The 20,463-nt window shown below is 33.3% G+C and overlaps 2 long non-coding RNA genes across 5 annotated transcripts; one reads left to right on the top strand and one right to left on the bottom strand.

Annotated features, from left to right (window-relative positions):
* Window positions 1–1,974: 1,974 nt before the first annotated feature.
* Window positions 1,975–7,656, bottom strand: LOC107889676 (uncharacterized). 4 transcript variants are annotated; one of them, XR_001681829.2, is made up of 7 exons: window positions 7,470–7,656; window positions 4,515–4,652; window positions 4,314–4,399; window positions 3,670–3,807; window positions 3,529–3,597; window positions 3,371–3,433; window positions 1,975–2,490 (listed from the first exon to the last, which is right to left on the bottom strand). It is a non-coding gene; the product is annotated as an uncharacterized lncRNA (long non-coding RNA). The 4 variants fall into 4 exon arrangements; XR_001681827.2 differs by lacking the exon at window positions 1,975–2,490 and adding an exon at window positions 2,808–3,281; XR_005902970.1 differs by lacking the exons at window positions 1,975–2,490; window positions 7,470–7,656 and adding exons at window positions 2,808–3,281; window positions 6,839–6,964.
* Window positions 7,091–7,963, top strand: LOC107889675 (uncharacterized). Its single transcript, XR_001681826.2, has 2 exons — window positions 7,091–7,360; window positions 7,663–7,963. It is a non-coding gene; the product is annotated as an uncharacterized lncRNA (long non-coding RNA).
* Window positions 7,964–20,463: the final 12,500 nt, after the last annotated feature.

Below are 20,463 nucleotides of genomic sequence, written 5' to 3'. Positions count from 1 at the left end.
GAATTTAATGTTTGTTCACTTCTACAAGTTAAAAATATTATTCTAGTTTTATATATGTACATCATACATTTGATGAATTAATGTAATGAGAATAGCCAATTCTTGTTCTCTCAGTTTTCCCATCCCTCTTGCTTCTGTTTTTTTTGGTTGCTTTCCTTGCAACTCTCATTTCTTTGAATCTCAAACTTATTTCATATTTTATCCGGAATTATTGCTTTAAGTTGCTCTAGCTTCAACAAGAGCTTCATATTTTATTCGAGTAAATTAGTTCTGTTTTTCTTCCTGTGTGAAAAACCCAACACATGTAGATGAAAGCTAATAAAATGATCACGCAACAAAAGCTTGGTCTAATTAGCTGCTTGATTACTATGATCCACACCATTCTGTCTATAAATAAGAATTTCTTCACTTCATAATTAGAATCGTCAACTATGCTTTCTACAATTAAAATGGTCCACTTGCTGTAAATTAATTTTAAATCGGAAGATTTTTTATAATAAGATCAACCTAAATTTGTTAAGTTTTTTTAGGTTCAGGATAAAATTTACACATCGTGCAAACATAGGACTAAATTTATTATTGGGTCCAAAAAACGCCCACGTTAAACTTCCATTACTAAATTAATAATATTAAATAATAAAATTAAATATTTAATTTCAAAAAATTCAATCATTAAATCGAAAAAAAGAGTAATAATTAGGTAATAAAAATAAAATGAATTTAATAGTTAAATCACTGTTCTTATACCAACTCTTAAAGAAAAAAAAAATAAGGAAAAAAATGTGGGTATCGTAAAGCAAGTTAAAATTTGTCATCTTTAATTCAAATAATTGACTCGCAATACTGAATGCTTGGTTGGCTTTCTTTGTCTTAGTCTTTTTTTCATTGTCTTCTACGTTGGATTTTTTTCCCCTTAAACAGTAAAAATAAATTAGTATCACACTAAAGTAAAAATAAATTAGTATCACACTAACTTAATAAAAATATTTAATATTAATAAATATAAATAGATATTAAAAATAATTTTATTTATTCAATTGCAAAGCATATTTAGCAAAAAAAACAACAAAAAGGTAATTATCGAAAAAAATAAATGTAGTCTTTTATCAAATGCAAAATCATTAGGCTTTTTTCTTTATACAATATTAAGGGTGGGGATCGGGTAACGGGTTCTAATCTGTGTCAACAAATGTCTGATAGACAAATATACGAGGCATTTTATTAATATTTTAATTTTAAATATTTTACTTAAATTAGTATGAAATCAACTCAAATAAAATATTTAATATTAATAAATATAAGTAAGATAGTTTTGTACAATTCATAAATTTCGCTTTGGGTATTGATGAAATTTCTTAAAACTTTATGAAAAATAATATTCACTTCTACACAATTTGGTATTTAGGTCAACTGAAATGAATTTTCTTAAGATCTTCTAAAATTATACATGGTCAAAATTAAAAACCAGTAAAACAACAATTATGACTCAAATGTCAAATAAAAGAGCCACTAAGTCTTTAACCAACAATCAAATTATTGTCATTGTTTGGAATTAGGACAAGATTGACTTACTCCCACACTTTCAAAGGGCACATGTTATAATAATTTCTACCCAAAAGTTTAAAATTATAATCAAATGTTTTCTTTTTCCTGAAAGTGAATTTTAAAAATTAGTATATTATAGTATTTTGTTATTTGTGTGATTCTTTATATTTAACTAGTCCAACGATTCTGTTTGGTCTGATTCAAATAACATTACTTGCAACTGCTATTACTAGCTAATTTATAATGATAAAATGAAGAATTAGACATTATTACCATAGCTTAAACTTTTGTAAAATTCGTAATGTATAATTTAGCCATGGACCTTTATGTAAAATTAGCAATACCAAATTGCAATATACTCTTAAAATTACCTAATTTTACAATGTAATGAAAATGATGAAGTTTCATACAATGAAGTCTACAATCAAGTGGAATAAATTGATGTTTGATTAAACATCGTTTGAAGATCATATAAAATAAAGGAAACAAAGTGTAAACCTTAAAATAAAGCCTCAATGGCTTCAACTGCTAACTTGAGTTGCAGCTTACAAGCAACACATAAAACAAAAAAACAACAAGACAACATAAGTTATAATGCCAATAGCCACCATGCCATGAACATAAAATCCAATCCTCCCCGTTCTTGGCTGATATGCCTTATCAAGACATTTACGAGAATCGATTTCTTTCGCCTGAAGGATTGATCGATTAACTTGAATACGTCCCCCAAAAAATCCGTGGTTCAATTGATACTTAATGAACCTGTCATGCTCTAGTCCAAAGCTTCAGACGCAGTATAATAGCTTGAATCACAACCACGTTTTACGACCACTGCAATTCTGGCACCCCCTTAACATCATTCTTTCGAAACAATGACTAAATTCACCACAAAGAATCACCGTATGCAGAAATTTGCATTGTTCGTTTCAAGACACAAACACCACACTGCAACCGCATAACAAGTTCAGCTAAAATAAGCACCTACAAATTTCTGTAAATACTGCAATAAAAAATAATCAAAGAAGTATAATTTGTGTTTTTTTATTATAGTAAGATCATAGTTTAGGATTACAGAAAGTGATTTTAATTACTATGCTTCGAATCTGGAACTTGTTGGATATCATCTCATCAAAACGAATGTACAAACCAATTCCATAACAGAGTAAAATTCTGGAATTTTAATTACAAAAGTTGAAGATCAATCTCTGATAATCTTAAATACACAAATTTAGCCCAAACTGATGTAGCAATCAAGTCAAATGTAACAAAACACGAGAATTCTGTGTCTTTTTATTGAGTTGAACTTTAAATTATATAGCACTGGTACAGCATATTAAATTCCTTAATCACAGCAAATCAAATCCCTAATCACATCCTAAAATACAACAAAGGAAAGTATCTAATCATATCCTAAAAATATAGTAACCTATTCTTAGTAAAGTATATATCTACAAGATACTTGACAGATTCTTAGGAAAGTATATAGCTACAAGATATTTGACAGCTATGCTTGACAAAATGGTTGTACCTTGAAACCTACTCTTCACTTTGAAATTCCAACTAAACCAAAATCATTTGGATTTTTTTTTTCCAAATGTTTATGTTGGGTTCCTCTATGGGATAAACATCAATCTAACTTGAGAATGAACACTGTGATAGGGTTGGCATTGAAAATAATATCCAGGCTCCATGTCTTAATTCAACGAGTTTTGAGATAAGAGCATCTCTGCCAAATTCTGCATGCATTTATATAATCCATTGATAAACCAGGGGAACAGAATGCCATGAGGATACTAATAATCAGAATGAGTCAAAAGTGATTTACCCAAGATCATATGCTTCCTCTCAAGGGCCAAAATCCAGAAAGCAAAGCTGGATGGGATAAACTCTGTTGACAAGTTGCAGTACAGCTTCAATATCTCAGTTCAACTACAATACAAAGAAATCATTCAGTAGAAGAAATTCAACATCTTAAAAGCTTACTTCTTACAAACATCTGTCATTTATTCCCTCATCTGCTTTCCTTACATCAACCATTCCCATCTTTATTCCCTTCACATTACCAAATTCAAAATTAAGGGTACATCAATAAATGTGGATTTTGCATTGATTCACAACCTTCACCTTAACACCAGTAATTTTGTGGGAACTTGATTTGTTGGTGAGAAAGAAGATTTCAAAACCACCCATAATCTGCAACTTCAATTCCAGTAGAGTATTGTACCTGTGTCCGGCTTGACTTTCATCCAAGTTTTATGGAATCTACAGATCACAGTCATAAAATTCAAAATAATAAAACATAGCAAATAGATTATATATAGGGAATAGTTGGTAGGTTTACCTTAGCTAACATGAATATAAATCAGAAATCATGAACTGAAAACATATTTATTTATATATTTACTAACGTTTCAAGGAAATATGAAACATAAATCAATGGGTGAATGAATTATTGAAGTAGAATGCAGATAGTATTAAGATACAATATGATTAAATCTCTATTTACTGCCCATCGCATGAGCACCAATGGTGGAACCTAAATAATTTAAGCTGAATGATGTCCACCACCGATCCTATGAATCAAAACCAACCAATGACAAGTCAATTGCCAAAAAGAATTCAAGTATGAATCTTAGTATCTCTTCCCTGCAATGCTCAAACAACATGAGAGGCAGTAACATACAAAGAAATTTCAGCCTAAACTGATATGACAATCAAAATCCAAGGTAAGAAACTATCAACTCCAATGGCTCTACCATGGAACTAACCCAATCTAGCTTGAGAATGAAAAGTGCCGAAGGTTGCATCTAGTTCCACGTGTTCATCCCACAAGTTTTGAGATCTTTTGCAAATTCTGGATTTATATAATCCCATTGATAAATATGGGAAATATGGTCAGGCTGCTGAAAATCATTATATGAACCTAAAATTATGATAATAAGTCAAAGTCAAAGTCAAAGGTAACTTACTTCTTCACTAAGACTGAAAAACCAGTGTTGAAACCCTTTTTTATTTTGAAAGCAATGAGGATCGACTTTTGGAAACAAAAAATGTGGAGTCGCCACCAATCTCTTGATTTAGGTATGATTGGGCCACCTACTAAAATGCTTTATTCATGAAAAATCAAAAAGTGAGTTCGGGAGTCGGTTACGCATGACGAAGGGTTAGCACCTCATTACGCCCAAAAAAATGGTACCAAATTGATTTGATGCTATTCTTATGTCAAAAGACCTTTTAAAGAAAAGATTTTTCAAAGTATGACTCTTTTTAAAATGTTTGTATAGTTTAAATTAATAGTCAAAATTCCCTCGTTTCAAATATATGCAGTTTCATACCCAGTACGATTGGATACGATCCCTTATACCTTTAAAATGCGATTGATTTTCGACTTTCGAAAACTTGTACACTAAAAATCATAAAAAGGTTATCCAAATATTTAGTTCACTAGAAAAATGATACCCAGTACGATTGAGCAAGATTTTCTCGAATTTCCAAATATTGGATATTGCCTTATTTCAGAATTTTTGAATACTAAGGAAAATTGAGAATTTGCTCAAAATGCTTTTATTTTTCTTGAAATAACAACGAAACAACTAATATCAACCAAAATACTGAAATTTATATCACAATGCAACAATATAAAAAATATCAAAGTTACAAACATGGATTGCTATATGAAATACTATACCAGTAAACAAAAGATCAAATTAACATAATTTAAATAATAGTGCGAAAGGCTAATAATCAATATAAAACAAAAATACATGAAATAACATGAAAACTAAAGCGACACATAGTACAAAAAAACAATTTGGAAATAATTTGAAAACTATCAAATATATGAAAACTTACAAAATGAATCACCTCATGATTGGGTTTGAAAGGATGCACATATATAAAAAAAAAACTAAGAATATGTGAATGAATATGAAAATAAATATCGTGAAAGAAGTAATTTGGAGCTAATAGCATGCAAGAATATTTTAAAAAACAAAACCTATATACCTTAGGGTGTTAATATACATACAATAATAAAAATCAATAAACAATATATAATGAAGATATAATGCCATAAACAAAGAATAAACAATATACATGAAAGATGAACAAACCAATATACAATAAAACTATATATACATGAAAGAATCTTAACTAGCAAAGAAATAATAATATATTTTTTTTAAATAATAAATTATGTATATAATAAATTTGAAAGGAAATACAAGTAGAAATTATATAAAATATAATGGAATTAAAGTATAAATTATAAGATTAAATTTACTTTATCATTATCTATATACGTAATATATTTTAACAACATAATTATATAAATAGATTTTTTTAAAAATAAAATTATATATTTAAAATAACATGATCAAATATATACACAAGTATATGAACAATAATGTTTAAATGATACATAAAATATATGGATTTTCATTCAAATAACAAAATATATACATATATATATTTACGTATATAACACAAAATAGGAATAGGTTTAAAAGAAATAGTATGTATAAAATAATATAAAATTAATAATATGCCTGGAATAAAAACCCTAGTATAAACAATGTATATATAAGAGGATAATGACGTAGGAAAATATTTGAAACAAACAAAAAAGAAATATATAATACCCAAAATTAGATTTAAAAGAAACAAATAGTATATATACGGGTAAAATTTTAAAGAAAAAAAATTATATGAACTTGTCCAAAGAAGAATTCAAGTAATTTAACATAAAATAAATATATGTATATATAAAAATATCAATGTATGAGAATTAATATTGTATACATCTTTTAAATATAAATTTACATAAAGAAAATTTAAAATAACAATTTAATAATATATAAATGAAAATTAACGACAAACTAAAACTAAAATGGAATTTTAAAAAAGATCAAAATAATATGTTAAAATAATAGATTTAAAATAATAATAATAATATAATAATTATATAAATAACTAAATAAATAAATCCAAAAGAATACAATCATATAAAATAAACCTGATTGAAATAGAATGAATTAAAAAAAATAGAAAAAAAATTGGAAGAATAAGTTTTAAATAGACAAATCATTAAAGCTAAGCTGAGGAGTAAAATAATATGCGCCCAAATGATTGAGGACCAAAATAGAAAATACACCAAATATCAAAACGTTGTGTTTAGGCGCAGATTGAATTGTAATAACGCACAAATGCCAGGGAAAATGTAAAAATAAATAAAACATAATTGAGGCTTAATTAGAGATCAGTGCAGGAGAGGAAGGACTATGTGTAAAAATACCCCATTTAAAATCAAAGACGTGAATCTGGTTGCATCCTGGTAGTGTCATCGTGTTTGTGCCTATATTGCACCGTTTTGTGCTCTTTATAAAGCAAAATTAAATCAGTTATCAGCCATTTAAAATCACAACTAAAACCTAGCCTCCATTTCCTCTCATTCGGCCAAATCTAAACCCCAATCCCTTTGTTTCTCCCTCAATCGTTCCCAAAATTCCTTCATTCAAACTCCAATCAACCTCCATGAACAGCGATCAGTTCATTCAAGCCTTGAAGGGTGTTTTTTAGCCTCAAGATCCCCTTAAACTTCGATTTCGACGAAGCAAGAGTGCATCGATGGCCAAATCACAAGGTATTGTCCCCTTTCTCCTTCTTTCCACCTTGGCCGACTAATTCCCTTTTGCCTAAACTCCAATCGGCTACCACAGTAGCATATTCAAGCCTTGACGATTGTTTTTTAGCTTTGAGATCTCCTCTTAGCTTCGATTTTAACGAAGCAAAAGGGAACTCATGGCATTCTCGTAAGGTAAGACTTCGCTCTTTCCTTTTTTTATTTCCGAAATCAATGATGAAAGATAAAAGGAAATGAATCGCAAGAAAATAAAAAGTATCGAGAAACTCGTATTGGAAATCACCTTTTTAATTTTTGATTGCTTTCTTTTTCAATATGCCTGTGTATTTCTGGGAAAAAGATCCCATTTACATTGTTTTCCTTCAGTTTTTATAGCTGAAAAAACAAAATAAATAAATAAATAAAAATACAAATTTCATCACTGTCATTTGCTGTCATTTGCTGTCCATTTGCGCTACTGTTATTCTGTTTTGCAGGTGTGCATGGCGTGGAGAGGAGGCTACGCACGCATGGAAGCTTCAGCGCGTGTGAACGGTGGTTGGGGACTCTGCGGAAACTGCTGGTGTATGTTGCAGCACTAGGCAGTAGGCTAGGATTTTGTTGTTTTAGGCCATGTATTTTGTTGGGTCTATTATTTCTGGTTGCTGGGCTATGGATGTTGGAAACGTGATGGGCCGAAAATTTACTTTTTATTACACACTCAATATATTACAATACGAAGATTACAAATATTTTCTCAATGACTAGATAGTCTAGCTGCTGCTAGATTTTAACTCACTCAAGGTTTGCTAACCTTCTCACTCTCACTCACGTTGCTTCTCTTATTTCTTTTTTCTTCTCATTTTTCTTCATTACAACACAAGTTCAAGCCTCTATTTATAGGCTGATAAAGTGACAACAAATGTGGCTATTAATCCACTTAATTTCCAGCCACAAAACATCTCAATAATGGAGCACTTTGTATGGCTAAAATTTCAGCACTTTGCATGGCACAAAATTGCTCCACGTCTCATGCTTCTAGATTATGCTTGGAGTGGGTTTGATTTCTAACACTCCCCCTCAAACCCAACTTTCATACCGAGCTTCTCTTTGAATTTGTTGAATGTCTCCACTTTCAACGGCTTTGTGAAAATATCTGCCAGTTGATCTTCTGTCCTGCAATGGACCAACTCCACGTTTTTGTTTTTCACTTGCTCTCGGATAAAATGATACTTCGTATCGATGTGCTTGCTTCGGCTGTGCGACACCGGATTCTTGGCAAGTGATATAGCGGATTTGTTGTCAACGTAGATGGTAATTGGACCTTCATTTGAAACACCTATTTCTTCCAAAATATTCTTCAACCACATTGCTTGGCATGTACAAGTTGCTGCGGCCATATACTCTGCTTCACATGTTGAGAGAGCAATTGTTTGTTGCTTCTTTGACGACCATGAAAAAACTGCGGAACTGATGTGGAATGCATATCCGGAAGTGCTTTTCCGATCATCCAAGTCTCCCCCATAATCGCTATCTGAGTAGCCAACTAATTTTGAATCTTGTGAGTGGGTATAGAATAAACCATGGTTCATCGTACCTTTGATATATCTCAAAATTCTTTTTGCGGCAATTAAGTGGTCTTGCTTCGGCTTCTCCATGAATCTGCTCACCAATCCTACTGCATATGTAATATCTGGTCGTGTGATTGTCAAATACCTTAAACTTCCAACGAGACTTTTAAACAACGTCGGATTTATCGACTCCCTTGTCGAATCAACACTTAGCTTCATCCCTGGATCAGCTGGCGTGACTACTGGCTTGCAATCCTTCATTTTGAACTTGTTCAAATCTGCTCCGCATACTTCTTTTGAGAGACAAAAATTCCATCTTGCATTTGTTTCACCTCGACTCCAAGAAAGTATGACATCTCACCGATATCTGTCATTTCAAATTCTTTAGTCATAGCTTTCTTGAAATCATCAGACATACCTGGATTGTTTCCGGTGAAGATCATGTCATCCACATATAGGCATACGATCATGATATCCCCATATCCATTCTTCTTTGTGTACAGGGTGTGCTCGTGCGGGCTTTTGATGAATCCATTTCTTCGGAAGTACTCGTCGATCCTTGTGTTCCATGCTCTTGGGGCTTGCTTCAATCCATACAAAGCTTTCTTCAATCGGTAGACTTTGTCCTCCTTTCCTTGTATGCTATATCCAGGTGGTTGTTCTATGTAGACTTCCTCCTCCAAGTAGCCATTTAGGAATGCAGACTTGACGTCCATCTGATAGATTTTCCATTTGTATTGTGCTGCGACCGCTATGAGAAGCCTAATTGTGTCTATTCTTGCGACTGGAGCAAATATTTCATCATAGTCCACTCCTTGTCTTTGCTTGTAGCCTTTGGCGACTAGTCTTCGTCTTGTACACCCACTTGACACCAATCGGGCTATGTCCTTCTGGCAGACTTGTTAGCTCCCACGTGTTATTCCTTCTTATTGCAGCAATCTCCTCGTCCATGGCCTTCTTCCATTTATTGTTTTCAATTGCTTCTTCGTATGTCACTGGATCACATTCTGTCATTAGACAGAATAGTGAATAATCGAACTGCGTCTCTACAGGTTCCGTAGAATTGTAGATGTCGTTGAGACTCCGTGTTCTTGTGGGTGCTTCATCTGAGCTGCTGCTTCCGCTGCTGCTGGTTGGTGACGAAGGGGCTGTTGTACCAGGACTTTGATCATCGCCTTGTTCTTCTTGGTTGATGACATCATTGTCGTCTTCGTTGAAAAATAATCCTTCCACTTTCTTTTCTTCTTCACTCCATCTCCAGTAATCCGCTTCATCGAACTCGACATCTCTTGAGATAATCAATTTCTTAGTAAGAGGATTATAAAGTCTGTAGGCCTTACTTCTTTTGTCATAGCCTATAAAGATACACTTCTCTCCTCTATCGTCAAGCTTTTTCCTCTGTTGCTCAGGAACGTGTGCATATGCAATGCATCCAAAAATTTTGAGGTGTCCAACTCTTGGCTTGTGATCGCTCCATGCTTCTTCTGGTGTCTTGTGTCTTACACTTTTTGTTTGACATTGATTCAACAGATAAACTGCGCATTCAACGGCTTCAGCCCAGAAAGTTCTCGGAAGGTGTTTACCTTTTATCATGCTTCTTGCCATATCCAGAATTGTCCGATTCTTCCTTTCTGCAACTCCGTTTTGTTGTGGAGTGCGTCTGGCTGTTAACTGATGAATGATTCCATGATCCTTGCAGAAACTTTCATAAAGCTTTGCAGTATACTCGCCTCCTCTATCGGATCTGAGTATCTTCAAATATCGACCACTCTGTTTTTCCACCATTGCTTTGAACTCCTTGAATTTTTCTAGGGCTTCCGATTTTGCTTTGAGAAAATAAACCCAACATTTTCTGCTATAATCATCAATAAAAGTTAGGTAGTACCTGTTTCCACCGAGTGATTCAATGTCGTACGGACCAGATATGTCGGTGTGTACAATTTCCAATGGTCTTCTAGCTCTTCGAGATTTTCCTACTTCAAATTTCTGCCTATGCTGCTTTCCTTTGACACAGGCTTCACACAGTTGATCTGGATGATTAATACTTGGTAATCCATTCACCATATTTGTCTTCGACAACAGCTTCAAGCCAGAAAATCCGAGATGTCCGTACCTTAAGTGCCACAACCATGATTCATTTTTCAGATCCGTCTTCATGCATTTTACTTCTCCAGACTCGATGTCGAGGGTGAAAAGACGATTTCGCGTCATATCAACTCGAACAACTAATTCTCCACTTTTGTTCCTGATGGCGAGTGAGCGGTCTTTCATATGAACTTCATATCCTTTTTCTAGGAGTTGACCAAGACTGATCAGGTTGCTCTTCAAAGCTGGTACGTAGTAAACGTCTGAGATGTACTTCTTCTCTCCATTCCTTTGTGTTATAACAACCTTGCCCTTTCCTTTGATTTCTGCATGTGAGTTGTCTCCAAAAGTTATTTGTCCATGAACTGTTTCATCTAATTCTGTGAACAGCTCCTTTCTTCCACACATGTGGTTGCTTGCACCGTTGTCGAGATACCACACACTTCTCTTGCGATCTTCATTTTCTCCGTAAGTGAGAAAGACACTTGATTCCACTTTTTCGTTGCCTTCTGCTGCGACTGCTACATGGTTTCTTTCATCCACTTTGTGTGTTGATCTGCACTCGTAACTGAAATGTCCATACTTGTTACAGTTGTAGCATTGTACCTGAGATTTATTTTCTTGAAATCTGCCTCGGCCACGACCTCTAGATCCACGTCCACGGTTGGATGTTTGATAATCTTTATTTTCTTGATATCTCCCATATGATTGATTTCCACGTCCTCGTGATCCTCTTCCTCCTCTGTTTCCACCACGGTAGCCTCCACGGTATCCTCTGCGGTTTCCTCTTCCTTGGTTAAAGTTATTACTTGTTTCTCCGTCGTCGACGGACAACTTGCTATGCAAGGCTTGATCAAGATTTTCACTATCTTCATTTAGCTTCATCTTTTGCTCATGGGCTTGCAGAGAACCCACAAGTTCTTCGAGCGACATCTTTGACAAATCTTTTGATTCTTCGATGGCAACGACTACGTACTCGAATTTGCGTGTGAGTGACCGTAGAATTTTCTCCATCACTCTTACCTCGTCAAGAGTTTCTCCATTTCGTTTCATTTCATTTACCACCGATTTTACACGATTGGCATAGTCATCGATATTCTCGGAGCTCTTCATTTTTAACATTTCAAATTCAGCTCTAAGTGACTGAAGGCGTACCTTTTTAGCTTTTTCTACACCTTGAAATGATTTTTGCAAAATCTCCCATGCATTCTTCGCGTTCTTCACATCTGATATTTTCTCGAAGGTTGATTCATCCATACCTTGAAAGATACTATTCAAGGCCTTTTGATCCTTCTTTCGTGCTTCTCGTAACGCCTTCTTAGCGTCATTTGATAAAGCTGCTTCTGTAGCGGCATCTCCGGGCTCGATGTATCCTTTTTCAACGATCTCCCAACAATCTTGCGAACCGAGCAAAGCCTTCATTCGAATGCTCCAATTTCCATAATTTGTCTTCGTCAATTGTGGAACTTGTAGCTGAATTACGTCGCCCATATCGACTTGTTAGATGAACACCAAAGGTACTCTGAACTGGACACGAACCGGACACGAACCGAACTCCGAACCAAGCTCCGAACCGTAGCTCTGATGCCACTTGTTGGAAACGTGATGGGCCGAAAATTTACTTTTTATTACACACTCAATATATTACAATACGAAGATTACAAATATTTTCTCAATGACTAGATAGTCTAGCTGCTGCTAGATTTTAACTCACTCAAGGTTTGCTAACCTTCTCACTCTCACTCACGTTGCTTCTCTTATTTCTTTTTTCTTCTCATTTTTCTTCATTACAACACAAGTTCAAGCCTCTATTTATAGGCTGATAAAGTGACAACAAATGTGGCTATTAATCCACTTAATTTCCAGCCACAAAACATCTCAATAATGGAGCACTTTGTATGGCTAAAATTTCAGCACTTTGCATGGCACAAAATTGCTCCACGTCTCATGCTTCTAGATTATGCTTGGAGTGGGTTTGATTTCTAACAATGGACATTGAACTTTATTATTTTGGTTTTTGTTTTTTTGTTTTATTTTGGTGTACCAGAACCCAGAAAAGGCTTCAAAAGATTACTTTGAAGTTGTGTTCACAAATCTGTTAACAACTTGCATTGTCACCAAATATCAGTTCAAACACTTGTATAAAGCAAACATTCAGCAAAACAAATTGAAGCTCTTACAGTTTAGGTGCTCCTCCTTATATGGCTAAAGCTCTAATTCAGCAGTGGCACAAATAACCAATCTTTCTAATGAATCTAGATATCATTGAAGGAAAATGCAGCAAGTATTGAGATACCAGATGACACCAATGCTGGAAACTAAAAAATGAAGCTGAATCGAGTCCACCACTGGTCATATGAATTAAAAAAACCAACCAATAACAAGTCAACTGTCAATAAGAATTAATTATGAACTTTAAGAACACAGACACAAGAGGGGAATGAAGATGATAAAATAATAATAATAAGCAACAATCACAAACTTTTGAACAGATTTTCAATTTTTATGTTCATAAATTATGCTTTTAACATTTACAATGTAGAACTCGAAGGTTTCAGTAGGGTAAAGCACCTTCTAAAAGACGAGTAATTTATAAAGCAGAGCAAGTTAGATTCATCCTGGTCGGTTTTAATTAATTAAAGCACTTCATTTGTTGTCATTAATTTATAAGTTGAAAATTTACTATTAACAATCGTGAAAACAAAAGTATGGCAATATGAAAAATGGAATAAAAAAAACTGAAAAATGTATGATAATATGAAAAAATGAGATGAAAATGAAACCCCTACCTAAGCATTTGGATGACATAATTGAGAAGTTGAAACTCCACCATTGCCACCACCGGAGGCTCTAAATTGGTACTCACAAATATATGCAAGAGTTCCAAACCAATCGCAGTGAGTGAGATCAACCACAAGGAAGATTGAAAAAACCAAAAATCTGTTGCCACTACCCCCATTTGGGGCTATCTGCAAACTTAAGGAAGAATTCATGCTCTGACACTTGAACTTATTTGCTGAAATTTTGTTTCCTAGGAAACAACAAATCAAACTTGGAACTTTATCAGCATAGTATTTCGAATCATATCTCGCTGCCTCAATATTATCAATTGACTCTTGATTCAAGTTGAAGCAATTACAGAATAGCATGCGAAACATCATCATCATCAAATAGATATAAATTTTGATATGCAAATGATACTTTTTCTAATGACGTACAATCAAGTACTCCGAAGTATTGCAGATATGGTGGAAGCTCTGAGAGTAAATTGAGGCTCTTGCAACCATCCATCCACATATCCCTAAGGGTTGTAGACCTCAAGCTTGGTGAGGGCACACTTATTACCCTTGTTCCACTTAGGTCCTCCAGATAACCCAAAGATGGACACAAACACGCGATACGGGTACGATTCGATACGGACATAATCATCTACTTTTTCTGAGTCTTGTTGACAATTGCATGGTAAATACTTGAAAATTACATGGTTTTGCAGCATCAAATTTATGGCAGATTATTAACATTTATGGCAGCCATCATGTGACACCCCTAATTTGACCCTAGTCGGAAAGTGGTTTCGGGACCACAAATCGAGTCACAAAAATAATTAATTGTTATATTCTATGCTTATTATTTGTGAATAAGTATGTGTAAAAATTTCATGTTTTAATTTTGTCATTTGGATGTGAAATTAGCTAAAAAGGACATATTTGAGAAACTTTAGAAATATGATAGGCAAATGTCCAAGTGATTAAAATGTTAAATTACTAAAGTTGTGGACTTGCATGTCAAATGGCCCACTTTTAACATTAGTGGATGGTAATGATGTTATGATTTTGGTATTATGTGTATATTATATTTAGTAAATAATATTTAATAGTTTATAATTTGAAAACATGAATTAAATAAAAAAGAATGGTGATAAAAACAAAGAAACTTTTCTGTTTGTTTTCTCTTGTTGCCGTAACTAAGCAAGAAAGAAAGGAAAGAACACCAAAGGCACTCGGTCACTTGGTGTTGGGAATTAAGGTGAGATTTCATGTATTTTATTTTTAATTTTTGCGAAATGTTGTTAGTTTTGAAGCTCACAACATGACCCATATGTTAATTTTGGTGAATTTATTTCATAAAGCATTCGGTCATGGCTTCAAGGATTAGATTGTGGATGTTTTGATGATAAGTGTTTATGGATGAGAATAGACTAATTAAATTTGCTATGAGGGGCAAGTTTGAGTAAAATTTCATTCGGTTATTAAAGTGCAAAGTAAGGTTGTGCCAAATTCTTGGAAATTATATTTTAAATGTTAGATTGTAATTATACGGATGCCAAATGAGGAATTGAATGGGGAGTTGAACTAAATTATTGTTTATTAAAATATTGATGCATTCGGCCATGAATTTGCAAGATGTTATAAATTGAGTGTTAATTGCCTTGATGAATAAAAAGGTGGTTAAATGAGTGCATGTGGTTTTAGGAATTTTGTTAAGTGAGGTTATAGGTGATTAAAATGAGCAAATTGTATGCGGCAATTAAAGTGAAGTATGAAACTTGTGCTTAATTGTGGAATGCTATAATTAAATTGCTAATATATGTTTATATACTTGCCGAATTTGAATTAAGGTGAAAGACGAGGTAAAGAATGAGTTTGGGTTGAAATTTTATAATTGTAATTAAATTGATAGCATATATTTATATATTAGCCGAATATGTGCTAAAATGAAAAATGAAATGAAGGATTAAGTTTGAATATTTATTTGAGTGGTCTCAAGTATTGAAGCAAGCCCATGGCAAAATCTAGTTAATGGAAAAAGATGACATTCGGCCAAGGAAGTTTTGTGATAGTATTTTTTTTTGGCTAAGGATGCTTTGTATGTTATGCATGATGTGTTTAATGTCTTGATGAACAAGTAGCCATTAAATGAGGAAATAAGGCTAAGCTTGTGAAATTATGAGTTTGGATGAATATATATATGCATTCGGCAATGTGTAAAATATTGATTGTTTTAAATGGTTCGTAGTTAAGTGGAAATGGAAGATTGATAAAAAAAAATTCTGTTAAGGATGAGTAAGAGGTAAGTGCATTCGGCCATTAAACATGTGCTTAATTGTTGATGAATGGTTGTAAAGAAAATACATATAGGTCAAATATAGCCTTGGATAAGAAGATTTTTATGTATTGAATTTGTAACATGGTTATGCCGATTGTGAACATGTGATAAAGAATTATTCAAATGGTTGTTTAAATAATATTCGGTTTATTAGTATTTGTATAATTAGTTAAAGTGTAAACTTTGCATGTGTGTTAAAGGTTTTTATGTGATATTCGGCCTTGGGAAATCTAAGCTTAAAAAGGTTTGAATGTTAATTGGGTTGTCTCTTTAATGGCCGAATGTGCTAAAAGCTAATGCATGATTTAGTTTAATCGATGTAATGATACAAATTATGATATTTACTTGTGGTTTTGAAGTACAGAAAATTTGTTAAGTTAATTAAGTGGTTGCCGAATGTGAAATTTAGGTAAGGAAATGTGTACAAATAATATTTGTATGGATAATTGGTTTAAAGGGGTCGGCATTATACATTGTTGATATAGTGTTATTAATGTAAAGCACTTTAGTATAGACGTATATACATATGGTCACTTAGAACGTATTGAGATGGCCGAATAAGGCTAACGATGAGTATGCTTTGATTTTCTATAATACTTAGTAATTTGTTTAAGGTGATTAAAGATGTGTACGATTATTTTATATTGAGCTAAAAGTAGTTATATGGCCTATTAAATTTCCTGTGGTATTCGGCCATAAGCAAGCACAATGGGATTTTAATAAGTTAAATTTGTTTTAGATTAAGCTCAAGAGCTTAAGGAGCCTAATTCGGATAGGGGAAAAGCTAAACTAACCAAATAGTCGATCCGTAGTCGTTCGACGACATTCGAGGTAAGTCTCTAAGTAATTAAACCTATTTTGAGTTTTGATTAATGGATACTATTATAGAAATGGCTAAATTGAAAAATATGATGTGGCCATGATATGTTCTAAGGCCGAATGGAAAATTTTACGTATTTGAATCAATTTACTAATGTGATTTTGTACCTAAGACGAAATAAAATGACAAGGCGTAATATCTAGCTTAAGATCGAATGGCCAATGTGATGAATGTGAAAGTGTGTATATGTGATAAGGCCGAATGGCCAATATGATGAATGTGAAAGTGTGTATATGTGATAAGGCCGAATGGCCAATGTGATGAATGTGAAAGTGCATACATGAGATAAGGCTGAATGGTTAATGTGATATATGTGTAAGTGAATATGTGATAAGGCCGAATGACCAATTGTGAAAAGTGTGCAATATTAGATATTTAATGAGGCCAAAGTTAGTAAAAATATAAATATATATTAAATGAATTGTGCTGAGATTGTATCCGGGTTAGAGACCCGCTGGCTTCATGTTGGGATTGTATCCGGGTTTAAAGTCCTGCAGGCTTAATGCTGGTGAATTAAGTAAGATTATGATCTTGAATGTTCGCAGTGAGCTACCATCAAGTAAGTACTATACATTTAAGATGTTCAGATACATATTACCTCCTCATTTGTAAGTTTACCTCAAAGTGAATCACTAGCATTCAAGAAAAACGTATATGTGATTGATTATTATATTGCGAAAATGAGGATGACCTAATCAGTCTTGGTATGCTTGTATAATGTAGTATATACTAAGCTTTCAAGTATATACTCGTGTACATTCGGCTAACAATTCGGTGAATTATTAGTATTAAAGAACGATACATATGTGGGAATGATTATTATATATTTGAATAAGGGAATAATCTATTCGGTCAATGGTTGTTAGTATGAAAAAGTATTTGATTTAAATTTATCGTATGAGCTTTAAGTAAAGAAAAGTATGTGCTGAGATTTATATATGTAATTGTGCATATTCGGCCAAAAAGGCCTTATAAATTGAGAATAAATTGTATTCGGCTAGATGTACAAATGCAAGGGAAGGATTGTATTTTGTCAACCTACGTATATGTGATAAGGTTTATGTTTGGTTCTTTGCGTACCCATACTGTAATTCAATACATGCCACGTTGAAATACTCGAAAGTTTTGATGCGATTATGAAATAAGGAATTAAGTTTTTATATATATATATATATATATATTCATGTATGTGCATGAAACGAGTACGTTTGAGCAAGTGATTATGATTATTGAAAGAGTATATGTTATGCTAAATGAGTAGCGACTCTATGAATCTATTCATGATAGATTATGAAATTACTATGTGCTTCTAAATATGGAAACTAAACGTGGTAAAAGTATTATGTTTTAGTTTGATTGATTGAATTAGAAGTAGATATGAGGTTTCTAGATGCGAAAGACTATGTGAATCAAATTTGGAAGAAATAGATAAACTACATATGCGTGCATGAGGTTTGAACTATGTGACGGAATGGTGAGATCTCTTGATATTGTTAAACGGGGTTTCTGCAAGGTCTAAGACGATGAGGCTTAGTAATGAAATGACAGTTAAAGATGTTCAGTACATTAAGTTATCCAGGTATGTATCAGGTACTTGTATGTGATTTTCAATTTCGATTAGGTCAAAAGTATACAAAGCGATGCATATGTGAATAAGTGTATGAATGCAAATGTGACCACAGTCCATGTGACTATGATACATTTCGCCAATGTGTTATGCCATAAGAATGTATTCGATTAAACTATAATAAAGGCATTTAGATTGGAGTGTAATTATGAGCTAAGTGTGCCTTGTGAGCATACGGATATTTGACCATTTTGGTCATTATCATGAAATAATTTGTGGTAACTAAATGATGTGGTTATTGAAATTATAGTTCGTTATTGAGCTCTAGAGTGACTTCATTGATTAGAAAAAATCGAGTGATAAATGATAATTGAATTTGATTATGCAAAATTATCGTTTTACTTAAGACTTACTAAGTTTATGTAAGCTTACTCCGTTTGTCTTTTGTCTTTGTTTTATAGATTTTGGACTCTGATTACCAGCTTGGGGATCGTCAGCACTTCATCACACTATCTATTATTATGGAAACCTTGTGATTTGGATTTAGCTTATGGCATGTATAGGATAGATTATACTAGAATGACATCATAACTATTATTTATAAGCCATGCGAATATGGCATCCTTTGGAAGTCTACTTTTATAAGTTATAAGTTTGATCTTTGTTTGTGTTTAGAAATTTAATTAAATGAATAATCTTTATTCACGAAAAAAAATGTTCAAAATTTTACTGTTTTGATCTGCTTCCAAATTTTCTGGTAACGCCTCGTCCTATTTCGGCGACGGTTACGGGATAAGGGTGTTACACATCAAGTTTGACTTAAATGTCAAAAATAGGAAGTGTAATTGGCATCAAAAATTTACTTGATAAATTTGGCATGGGATATTTTGTTTTTTGGTCCTTGAGATAATGGGCTATTTATGGTTGGGTCCTTGAACCTCAACTATAAATAGGCCTTCCCATTTCTCATTTCAATAATCCCAACCATTTTTTCTCTCTTAGTTTTCTCTCTTCTCCCATTTGAGAATTCTTAAAGAATTCTATTTGTTTGTAATATTTTGGAGATAGTGAAGTTGTCATCTGGTGTTAGTGCCCGAGGACGTAGGTATAATTTATCGAACCTCGTTAAAACTCTTATGTTCTTTCTTATCCTATTTTTCTTTCAATATTTGAGGGTAAAATAGTAGTATTTAATTGTGCTATTAAATTGCGATAGAAGGAATATTATGACTAAGGAAAGACTTGGTACTTAAGAGATCCTTGTGATCCACCTCTCTTTCCTGGGAATTAAACTTTATGTGATTTTTTAGTACAATAATTTACACGCTTCCAACCCTATTGGAACAACAAGTGGTATCAAAGTCGAAGGTTAATCGTAGTATGCTCTGTGGTTGCAGTTTAAACTGATCTTCCACATCAGAAAAGATTTCCTTAGGTATATTGAAAGATTATGGAGATAACGGACGGTTTAGGAACTTTAACATCGTCCATGTGGACAATACTGACAATAGCAAGTACAAGATTGGCCGTGGAGATCTTTGATGGCACGAGTCATTTCGATATGTGGCAAAGTGAGGTTCTAGATGCCCTTTTTCAGCAGGGTCTAGACATTGCAATTGATGAAAAGAAACTAGATGATGTACAAAAGAAAGATTGGAACGCGATCAATCGGTTGGCATGTGGCACAATTTGATCATGCCTTTCTCGAGAGCAGAAGTATGCTTTTTCAAAGGAGACTTCTGCAAATAAGTTGTGGGTGGCACTTGAAGAAAATTTTTTGAAGAAAAACAGTCAGAATAAGCTCCACTTGAAGAAAAGACTGTTTCGTTTCACTTACGTCCCAGGTACCACAATGAATGATCACATCACCAAATTTAATCAGTTAGTCACTGATTTGCTAAATATGAATGAGACATTCAAAGATGAAGATTTGGCTTTAATGCTGTTGGGGTCACTTCCTGAGGAGTTTGAGTTCCTAGAAACTACTCTACTTCACTGGAAGAGTGATACATCTCTGAGCGAAGTCTGTGTGGCCTTATACAGTTATGAACAGAGAAAGAAGGACAAACAGAAAAACTCAATCAGAGAC

The sequence above is a fragment of the Gossypium hirsutum genome, chromosome A10 (assembly GCF_007990345.1).
Source record: "Gossypium hirsutum isolate 1008001.06 chromosome A10, Gossypium_hirsutum_v2.1, whole genome shotgun sequence".
Taxonomy (NCBI): Eukaryota; Viridiplantae; Streptophyta; class Magnoliopsida; order Malvales; family Malvaceae; genus Gossypium; species Gossypium hirsutum.
The sequence above is the reverse complement of the archived record's forward strand: the minus strand, read 5'-3'. Positions and strand labels throughout refer to the sequence as shown.